Source organism: Opisthorchis viverrini, assembly GCF_000715545.1.
Source record: "Opisthorchis viverrini unplaced genomic scaffold opera_v5_151, whole genome shotgun sequence".
Classification (NCBI taxonomy): domain Eukaryota; kingdom Metazoa; phylum Platyhelminthes; class Trematoda; order Opisthorchiida; family Opisthorchiidae; genus Opisthorchis; species Opisthorchis viverrini.
Genome location: NW_008751807.1, coordinates 185,680 through 196,864, shown reverse-complemented (window position 1 = coordinate 196,864; position 11,185 = coordinate 185,680).

Sequence of the window (11,185 nt, the reverse complement as noted above, 5' to 3'; positions counted from 1 at the left end):
TGTATACAGATAGACGGAATGATATGACATATATGTTCTATTGTTTGTAATCTGCATCTCAAATGTTGATGAGGGAAGTTGGGTGAGATCTTATGTATTCGTCAAGCGAATGTTTGAAAGTCTCGAGGTTACCACAATCCACAACAGATGTTGGTAGTTTGTTCCACGTGAGGGATACGCGGACTGAAAAAAAGTAGCGCCGACAGTTAATGCGGGAACATGGAATGTCAACGGCCAATGGATTCCGTCGGGTCTGTCGGGCCAAATTAACTGTGAACAAATGTTTTAAAGGGTGATTAGGGGTGTTTATTATCTTGAACATCAGGATGAGGTCTCCTCGTATACGCCGATAAGTTAAATCAAACAAATCGAGTTTACGTAGCCTTTCACTGTAGGGAACGTTTCGGAGGCCAATGACCAGCTTGGTCGCGCGGTGGTAGATACGCTCTAGCAGTTGTGTATCCTTTTGCAGCCATGGAGACCAGGCTTGGATCGCGTATTCCATTGTCGGCCGGAGATATGTGTTCATGATAATAGGGAGAATTTCAGGCGTAAAACGATAAAATATTCTCCTAAGCATCCCGAGCAGTGCCGAGGTCTTGCGATATACTGATAGACAGTGTTTACTCGGCTTCAGGTTGCTAGAAATCCAGACGCCGAGGTCTTTTTCCTCAGCCACCCATTCCAGTTCATTGGATCCCAGTTTGTATGGGAAGTGGTAGCTCTTCCCCAGATTTATGAGTTTGCATTTCTGGAAATTCAGCGGCAGCCGGTTTTGGATGGACCATTCGTCGATTCTTTGCAGATCTTGCTGTAGCGCATCACAATCAGCCTTTCCATGAATTTCAGACCAGATTTTTATGTCATCAGCAAAAAGTACGGTTTTGCACTGCAGAAGTTTCGGCAGGTCATTCATGTATACCAGGAACAAAATTGGACCAAGAACCGAACCCTGAGGGACACCACTTGTGGCGGCAATTTTATCGGAAAACGCTCCATCGACACGAACTTGGACCGAACGGTCACTCAAATAGTCTTTCAGCCAGCTCAACAGATTTCCCGTCACGCCATACATTTCAAGTTTCCGAAGAAGGATACTGTGATCGACTCGATCAAAGGCTTTGGATATATCCAAGTAACAGGCATGTACAGTAACTCCCGCATCGACTGCTCGTGTCCAGTCATCGAGTGTCACGAGGAGATTGGATAAACAAGAACGATTCTGTCGAAATCCGTGTTGTTTATCGCTCAACAAGGAGTGAATTTCAAGGTGCGATTTCAGGGCTTCTGCTATAATTCGTTCCATTACTTTTGATATTACTGGGAGAAGAGTGACAGGTCTGTAGTTAGATGCACACGTTCTGATACCTCCTTTGAATATGGGGGCTATTATCCCGCATTTCCAATCCTCTGGTACCAACCCTTCTTCCAGAGAACTAGCGAACAGTTTAGCCAGAGGATAGCTAAGTGGTTCAGCGCAGTGGCGCAGAAGCAGTGGTGTAACGCCATCCCCACCAGGTGAAGTGTGTACCTGTAAGCCGCGAAGGTGTTTGACAATGTTAGCCCGATCAATATGCACGTCCGATAAAGTTTCGTCCGTTAGTACCTCCACAGTTTGTATAGGAGCGCGGGTATCTTCAGGAGAAAACACGGAAGCATAAAATGTGGCAAGGGCATTAGCTGTTTCAAACGCATTTGCAGTCATTCCCGATTCTGTCTTTATGGCAGATATACCTGGTTTAACTTTAGCCTGCGCATTCACGAATTGATACAATAGTTTGGGGTTTTTCTCCATCCTAGTCATCAATTTGAATTGCTGTTGTAGTTTGTCTTCCTTGATTAGTGACGTGACTTTATTCCGCAACTTTCGGTACGACTCCCAGTGTTCGTCGGTCCGGTTCGTTTTATATTGAAACCAAGCGATGTTACGTTCTGTAATCCATTTTCTTGTTCGACTCCTCACTGTGAACATCTGTACGCAGGTGGCTCGAGGCACCTCTGTCGAATTGTCTGCAATCAAGGTCTGCAGCTGGGCTATGAATGATTTCCATCGCCTATTAGTATTTTCGTGTTCGTCATCCAGCATATTTAGGTCCTGGAAGGCTGAGATTATCTCCCGAAAATTGGTCTTCAGAACATATTTATGTGGGTCGCTTAAACGTACGGAGGAGCAAGTGAAATCGAACAAGAGCACGAGATGGTCGCTCTTTCCCAGTGGTGGTCTATATATGATTTGTTCAACCATAAATGGCTCACTAGTTAGTATAAGGTCAAGTAACGAAGGTTGATCTGTTCCACGAAACCTCGTACATTCGTTAACATGGTTGAATAAAGGTACCAAATCTAACAGCTCCTGAAAGTGTGCTTCAACTGAGTTGAGCGAGTATGAAGCGACGAAAAGCTGGGGAAAATTGAAATCACCCATAATGAGAATGGGAATGGAGTAGTAAGAGCATACGCGACGGATTCGGTCACATATACTGAATGTGTGAGTGTCCATTGCGGTTGGAGAGCGGTAAATGACACCAATAATGCACGCATCTATCTTGTTTGACTTCAGCATACACCAGAGGGTATCTTCAAGGATGAGATTAGCGTCAGGTATTTCAGCACATTGAAGACTACTGTCATAATATAGTGCAACTCCACCGCCATGGGTGGCTCGATCGTGTCGTATAACACTCATGTTTGTAATTTCGATTTCCTTGTCCGATATTTCCGCTTGCAACCAAGTCTCAGTCACTGCCACCAAGTGAGGTTTGTATTGGTCGCAAAAGGCGTTTAATTCTGCCACTTTACTGGGCAGACATTGGGTATTTGTATAGAGGCACTTAAGGCTAGTCGTTGTGGTTAATTCTGCTGTGCTGCAACGCACGACTCCCGGGGAGCCAGCAGTGATTCGTTTTTTGGTAAATCGTTTTTTGACCCCAATTTTTCCATCATAGTCTGAATACCAACCGTGGTTTGTTGGTATTCATCAGTGATCGTTTGCGTTTGAATAGTTCCTATTTCGCCAGTCCGAATCGTATCAGCAGATGCGTTTGAGCGTTTAGGTGAGCTTATTCTCAGTTCCCTCGGAAGCAAATTACGGTGCCTTCGCCACTGAGCTTTCACCAAGTTGGCCATTTCGGCACGAAGAAATGTCAGCTTTAAGGGTCTAGGGCCGTTTCCCATGTATTTTTCCGATTTAGGAATTCTGAAAGCATCAACTACTGCCACCTCTTCCGTTTCGAGCGTACTACTCAGAAACTTCCACTGTAGAACGTCATGTGAAATGCGTGCCGTTTTATCGGAGGCATCGTCAATCTCAGGGACACCCAGAATGATCAAGCTCCGATCATCAGCACGATTATTAGTCGCTTGATTTTCGACATTACGAGATCGTTCTGTCCATGGTACGTCAGCATGAACTCGCGCGCTATTTTCCGAATCGCTCTGGAGTCGAAATGCTGACAACAGTATATTTTCTAATTCTTTTTCTGTCTTAACAGTTACTCTGAGAAGTCTGGGTTTGTCTTGATGATGCGATTTCGGCGGTCGGCTCAGGCGAGTCAGCGAGACTGGTTCGATGGGATCAAGCTGTATTCGATTGCACAGCTTTAACCATTCTTCCATATCGTGCTTATGCTTAGCCGATAATAGTGAGTCGCTTGGCTCCTTGATATTAGTGCATATTACGCTTAGTTTAGGTTTCGGTTTCAGTTTCCTAGTATGGTCGGTAACCTTCGATGCGGGGCAACCGACAATTCCCATGTTCTTGTGTATACTGTTGAGTTCCGCTGGCTCAGGTTCAGTAACATTCGTCTTTTTTGTCTTGGTGCTGTTTGGTCTGGTTTCCTCAACAGTCCTCGGAGTGCAAGCAGCGTCTGCCATTGACCTAGATGCCTTCGCTGATTTTACATCAGTTGTCTGGTTAACTAGGGGCAGCAGAAGCTCTCTGAGTTCTTGTATTTGTTTTTCCAAATGGGATATTTTATCCTCCGTCTCTCTGTTTGCTCTAAAGCCCATAGTGGTCGGTATATCTACTTGGCCAGTATCGACATTGGAGGCTCTACACATAGTGCATCGATAACAGATAGATGGATGCTTTGGGTCATTAATCATCTGAGCGCTCAGATCAGTCAGGGTATTGTCACAACGCGCATGCACCAGTAATTTGCAAAATGCACAATTAACTACGGTGGTGTCTCGACTTGCCGGGCCTTGGCAAACAGCGCAATGACCGTGTGTACCTTTCGACACATGCGGCTGAAAGTTGTTTGGTATGAAACCTCTTCAACTGTACCCGCGAGCTTGAATGCTTACATCCTATAGGAGGCATCTAGCTTCCTGACATAAAAGTCCGTTTGATCACCGTTCAAAATGGTCACACAATTAGATCTCAGTGAAGGGGGATTTGGCCACTTTTCCTACAAAAGTCCAGACAAAAATTAATGCAACTAACACAGTGGAACAGAAGGCTGCTACTGGTGGAGGTTCCGTATCCACTGAACTTAAGGAGAAGAGCATAGTACGTTTGTTTGTTATCCCGCTGGCTAGTGCTCCGATCAACGTCGCGCGTTGAGTGTGACGAGTAAAATTACATAGGCCTCGGTTACTTTTCGGTCTAGAGAATGCCTAAATTACTGAAGGTAAGGTACAGGCACTACTTAGCCGAGTACCCATGATTCACGTCTTATCAAGTACATGGATGGGTGTAACCGTTGAACCACTAGCCCGTTGCATATGTGAACCATGTTATGCCTTGTAACTTTGTTCCTTCTGGTAAAATGCATTCCTCGCGCGGCGCTTTGAAAGTGTACTCTAGATAAGAGTGTGTTTATCCGTTGCAGTGTCCGCCAGCAAGACTTTTGGTCTGGATATGGCCTTTGCCAATCGCTCCCGTTGATGAAGTTCCTAAAATGCAGTCGTTAGCGATTGGAACAGCCACCGAGGTTGGCAGTTGTCAATTAAGTTGGTGCTAGTGATAAACTCGTCTATGTTCTTCAGCTCAACGTGCTGCACAGACATCATCTCGTGTTTCATTTTACACGGTAGTCAAAATATCGCTGCATATTTTAATGACGGAACATACTACGCTTATGTCAATAGGTAACTAATGATAGCCAAACTAAAAATGAACAAACGAAAAACTTTGCTTTGAATGGCTCAGTAAACACGACTTTCGTGTTTTGAAGAGAAAATCGTTGAAGTATTCACTAAGTCGGCTTGGTCTTCCAACTTCCTTTCGTACTGCTCTACTCTAACCTTTTCCACCAAGTAATCTCGAAACCTGTATTTAGCTGGAACGGAACCGATTCAGCACTTTTTGGGGACTGCAGTCCAGCACTACTTTATTTTGGCAATTCAGTATTATCCAATTTTGTGAAAAACAATTCTTCTAAAATTGACGGAACGCAAAGCGATGGACAGGCATCGTTTTCGATCAGGACAATGGTGACAGTGAAGATGCAATGGTGCGTCCAAAGAACACAGGGAGGTAGATGAATGCTGTGCGTACACTTTCACTTTCACAACCTGGTATTTTCTTTGGGGCCGCCTAAAGTACAAATACTGCTCTGTGCAAAATTGAAGTACGGCACACTAAGTTGGGACAAGTCTCGGGTCGCCTCCATCGAGCGTAGAATGGTAAAAAACTTTTTTCACTGTGAGACTGCATTGAACCAAACGGAATCCACAGTGAACTGCGTGCATTGTGGTCCTCAACTAGGTTGAAGCATAGCTTGAATGCAACTTCGATCACTGTAGTTAGCCCTTCAGTGAAAAACGAAAGAAACGTAACTCTTCGTTTCTGGAGATCTCCAATAATACAAATACTCAGAAAACAGGTGGAAGTTCAGTGTACTTGCTTTTGAGGCACTCCTAATCCAAAGACGTAAATGTGCTTCACAAAACACTTTGGTTGATGTAGAGAACATTATTTGTTGCTGAAAATTATGTCTTATTTCAAGGAAAGCAGACTATGGACTACGCAAATATTACTTCACGAATTTACCGCTTAAAATGATGTAAAATGGTAGACTAAAATACAGATTTGTTCAAATTTAGAATGCGGATTGAGAAACCAAGTGCATTATCTGTGACTTTAAGTGGGAACGTCTTCGTGTTGCGCAACATCTGAGGGGACTAACATAAAATATTTCTGTTTACTGAAGCAAATCTCATTCAAAGGAATCCAGGGTGGAAAGGACCATGATTTGTGTCCGACCTTATAGGTGTACGATTGGACAAGAACTGAAGGGATTTCTACTAGAGAGGGTTTCTCAACTGCCTCATATACTATAAAGCCATTTCATAGGGCACCAAATTCACCTCATCAGAATCAGAGGTAGGCTACAAGAGACATCAGTAGGGAGCCGGTCAGTGTCTATGTACAAAAGACCGTGTAATGTTTTCCCTTGCTGTCTTTAAACTTACTGTGGACAAAAGTAGAGAGATTGGAGTGACCTTTGGACATTCGTGCGGCAGATTATACACCATGAGTTTGATCGATGCGTGTGTCTTAGGCTACATCGAACAGTGACATCTGGAAGTCATCAGACAAATCGGCTTTATTTTTAATTGTGTGTTCAAGTTTCAAAGACAGCCGTCCGAACTATCAACTTCACACAGTTTACGCCATTCTGAAACCATTAATATGCGGATCGAGCGAATCATTGTGAACAGAACCTGAATGAAAAAAGTTTACTTCGAATGGTTCTTGAAATGATCCTACACTGCCTTCGATTCAGCTGGGTTTTAGGTGAGCACACCGCAAAACCAAATTTGCTTGAAAATGAGCATATTTGGCCAATTTCGTGCATTTTGGTTTCAAGTAGAATATAAGGTTGATGAAAACTCGGAGATGGCGCCTACCTGATGAGCCCCAAGAAGGGCGAAACTGGCCGTGGGCTGTCGAAGAACTTTCGGCAAATGCACATGTATCGCGATATCTCGAATATTGTACCTGCTGAAAGATGGGACAGCCTGGTGCAGCACATTGCGTTGCTTAGAAACATCATAAACGGGGGATTTAGTTGGGTTTCAGGTGAGTATCTCGCATAGCTAAATTTGTTTGCGACTGAATGCATCTCGCTCATCTGGTGAACAATATTTGAAGATTTTGTTTTTGTTACCTTGGGACTTGCTACTCTCGCAGGAACTTCATTGGGTTTCTCTTCTTTAACCACCTAACGTCTAAAATGTACGACCGATGGCCAGCCACGAATTGCTTTTTTTTCTAACCACGCCCACGACAGACCATACAAGACCCCGTCCGTTAAAGTTATCACTGCGGTACCTTATCGACTACTCCTTGCAATGCTTCCGCCATACTGATCCCGTCTTACCCCGTTTTCCCTTTGTTGCCTATTTTCGTCAACCTTTATGGCCTGTTTATAATCAGGTAAGCATATTTCTACAAATGCTCTCAATTTTGAGCGAATTCGGTTTTGACAGGAGACTCAACCGAATCCAGTTCATTCGCTCGTTTATGATGGTCCGCTTCAACTGAATGTGCTACATCAGACCATCTCATGTGTCAGTCGGTAAGATGTTCGAGAACCGCAGTACTTGTTTGTCTAAAAGTTACACACTACTCACAAGGGTGCTAAAAACTCCTCCAAAGCACACAACGGGCTTCGCCAATCTTGGGGTTCATCAGGTAGGCGCAATCCCACAATTACCGTCAACTCGAACATGATGTGATAAAATCTCGACTATAGCTCGCTGCGGCATCTCAGTTATCGTACTGACTGAAAAATGAAACGGCCTGGTGAGTCGGTTGCAGGGGATTCGTTTGTCTCCCATCAAAACCAAATTCTTGTGCATATGAAAGTATTTGTCCGAATGGGTCCACTTTGTGTTCAAGTAGAACACAAGGTCGACGGAAAATCGGTGCCTACCTGGTGAACACAAGAAGGGTGAAACCGATCATGGGATCTTGAAGGCGTTTCAGCTTCTAGATAACATGTTAAGCTACTTGTTCCTTCCCGCTCGTTTGGTAACCCTCTGAAAAATTTTAGGAGTTCTGAGTCGAAATCAGCTCGAAGTGTGTTAAAAATATTCAGCGCCATGTGGTGTATGATAAGAAATTTTTTACTAATTATAAAGTCAAAACACAGCGTAGTGGAATAGGTTGTTGTAAACCGTCGTTTCGGTTGCCGAGGGCGACCTATCTTAAGGATTTCTACAATCAACCGAATACGAGTCAAATGCAGTGATATTTGGGTCCGCTGGCGTGTCTTATGATTGGTGCATCCCTGTGATCAGTTGACAGTCAGGTTGGGTCAGCGTGCGTGGGTGTGTATGTGATTGGGATGTGCTTCTGTTTGTTGTTGTGCGTCATTTTTGAGATCCTTGCTTGACATCTGGTTACTATGCCTGCAATAGTATTCGAAGTCTGACGCGAACAGAGCTCACGCCAAACTTAACTAATACGTCGATAATGGATAAGGGTCCGCATCTTTAGTATACCATGACCAATGATTATCGCCGCCAATATGAGGATGGGGAGATACGTTGTTGATCAATTTATATGATTTGACAGCCGCTCAGAAAATGCTGCTTTTGCTTAGCACATGCACAGGAAGTGTAGGAAATCTGGTGAGCCTCAAAACACACATTTTTATGATTTATTTGAACAGCAAATGTTACGTTGAGCAACCTGGTATTCTTCCTTAAAAGTACGCCATGCGCCTTTGGCTTGAGTTCGCTTAATCACGAAGTCTGTAGCACATCGAGCAAGTGCTGCACAATGCAGACATCAAACTAACGGAGAATTTTCTGCTCCCTCGCCTTGTTCAGGATGGCGCTGCAGGCAGCCGAAATTGTTGATATTATCGTGAAGGCCGATGTTGATCGCCTGGTTTAACGTATCATTTAGAACCTCCGTCAACGAAACCAAAACTTGATGACACCAGTGATCAGCTGTGGATGGAAGCGACTCAAGACTCAAATGGAGCCAGTTGAGCCTTACCAGGATGTCACTCACCATAAAGTGAGACAATTCTGGTGGTCTATATTTACTGAAATGACAGTTTATAAAATAGCAAAAACTCTTCTGAGTGTCTGCAGGCGGCACTTGCTCGATTAGATGACTCCAGTTTCTGTTTGACTGAAGTCACCCGGAAGTTCGGGGAGTAAGTACGTAGGTAGCGTCAGACTACATAAAAACATACGGGATTATATCCAGTTTCATCAAGCTGAGGTCGAATGGCTTAAGATGAAGGTAAGTGCTGCAAGAAGTTCATTCGAATTCCGCTCAATGTTATTCTCCTATTCAAGATTGTACAGGGTCTAGGGTATGTTCAGCTGATGGAGAGGTTCGTGAATCGACGTCACCCTTAATACGTGATGCTCCGATTTCGGTTCGGGGAACGACACATTCTAGCTAGTTTTTCGGCAAAAGTAACTCAAACTTCCCACAACGAAGCAGAGACGAGAGAAGAACAATGTTCTTGTGTATCTCACTTTCACCCACCGAATTCATCCATATCTGTTCAGTGTTTTTACTGTGCTCCTCTTGATCTCACTTTTATGTGAATTGTGGTAAATTCCTAGTCGCGTAGGTAGTTTACGCCTGCATAGGACCACTTCGATGTCAACAAGTTTACAGTCAATTCGCCCTCCACGTCATACTGGAAAATCAATATCGATCATTGGTTCACTGGTATGTGTATGAATATGAGCTGTATAATGTCTGGTTAGTCGCTTTGCGAAATGTTCGTGCGAAATGATCATGCTAAGTACGTTACATTCACCTTATGGCAAGTGAAGCGTAAAATATTCACTATGCACAGAACATGTGAGCGATTCTCCACAAGTGCACATAGACCACTCGCCATGAGAAAGCACACGAAGTGGATTGCAGGTTATCACTGGTTGTTCCTTTTATTTGACTACATACAGTAAGGTATTCTAGGACTTTTTCATGCTGGTTGTATGCTTTCTTCATGTGCATTTTTTCGTTACATCTAATTTTTTTTCGTGTACGTGAGAGATTAGGCTATCCGATTACGACTTCTCCTTCTACGATGTACAATCTACGCTTCTCGAATTACATCCAGCCGACCACGGAGGTTCAGTCGCCATGGTGTTAGCAAGCTTATTTGCTCCATAGCCGTATCACCGTATTTCAAGCCACGTCACTTATCTCTGGCTCGTTTGCCACAATGCTTTGAATTAAGGAGTTCTTAAAAACTGGGGACAATGTTCTATAAACTGAATCTTACAGTTTAGTTCTTTTTTGGTTTCGGAACTATTGAAATTGCAATCAAAGCCGCTGTGGTGCGAAAATTTTCGTCACCCTGGGTGTTGAATAAAGCTATCAGTGTTCACTCGACAGTCCAGGTGAATAGATTTTACTTCATGCTGTCTGCCTTCTCGTTACATCACCAACTCGAACGGAAAAACCAAGCTGCGCAGTACAGCACGATCGATCGAAACAACTGACGAGCACAATTTAATAGGCTTCAGGCGCTGTAATTTAGGAGTTTAGACCGTGCGGAGCGACAAGTTCGTGGAAGGCCTTCTGTGAAGCAGCAAGTAAATTAAACGGCCATAAATATAGAGCTGTATTAGTGATTACTGAAAAGGCAGTCAGGTATGCATCTGACAATTACCAAGAAGATATGGGTGGATTCGATCACCTGGTGTTCCAGACCCAAGCTTCGTTACCCCCAAGACCATGAAAGTCGTAAAATGTTCGCAAAACTCCTGACACCCTAGCACTTAGATTCCTGACAAAGTTCGACGCGCGTGCCAAACCAAGCAAAACCGGTCCACTACATGTCCAACCCCCTGTGGAAATATGCGGCAGCTTATGTGCTTTTTGGGGAAGCAGTAAACATCAAGCCCGTCTCGGTATGCCATAATGAAGGAGAGTTGGACACCAGTAATGAGTAATGTCTATACACACCATCCGCTGAGTTAGTCATAAGGGATTTACCGACTGCACTTCTCAAATGTGACTGCTGGTTTGTTCGTTTAAACGGGACAGTTTTGCCATAAGCCTTCCGCCAACCACCGAGACGGCGCCATCAGTGCATCCGGATTTGATGAGCCATGTTATCTGCTGCGCTACTGAAGCGAACAAACAAACTGTGAGCTTCTCTAATACGTAACTGCGTAATCGACGTCAACACCAGCGTCGCCAAGCATACCTAGTTCCATTACATGTCTGATGAGGCAGTAACATACCGCACCA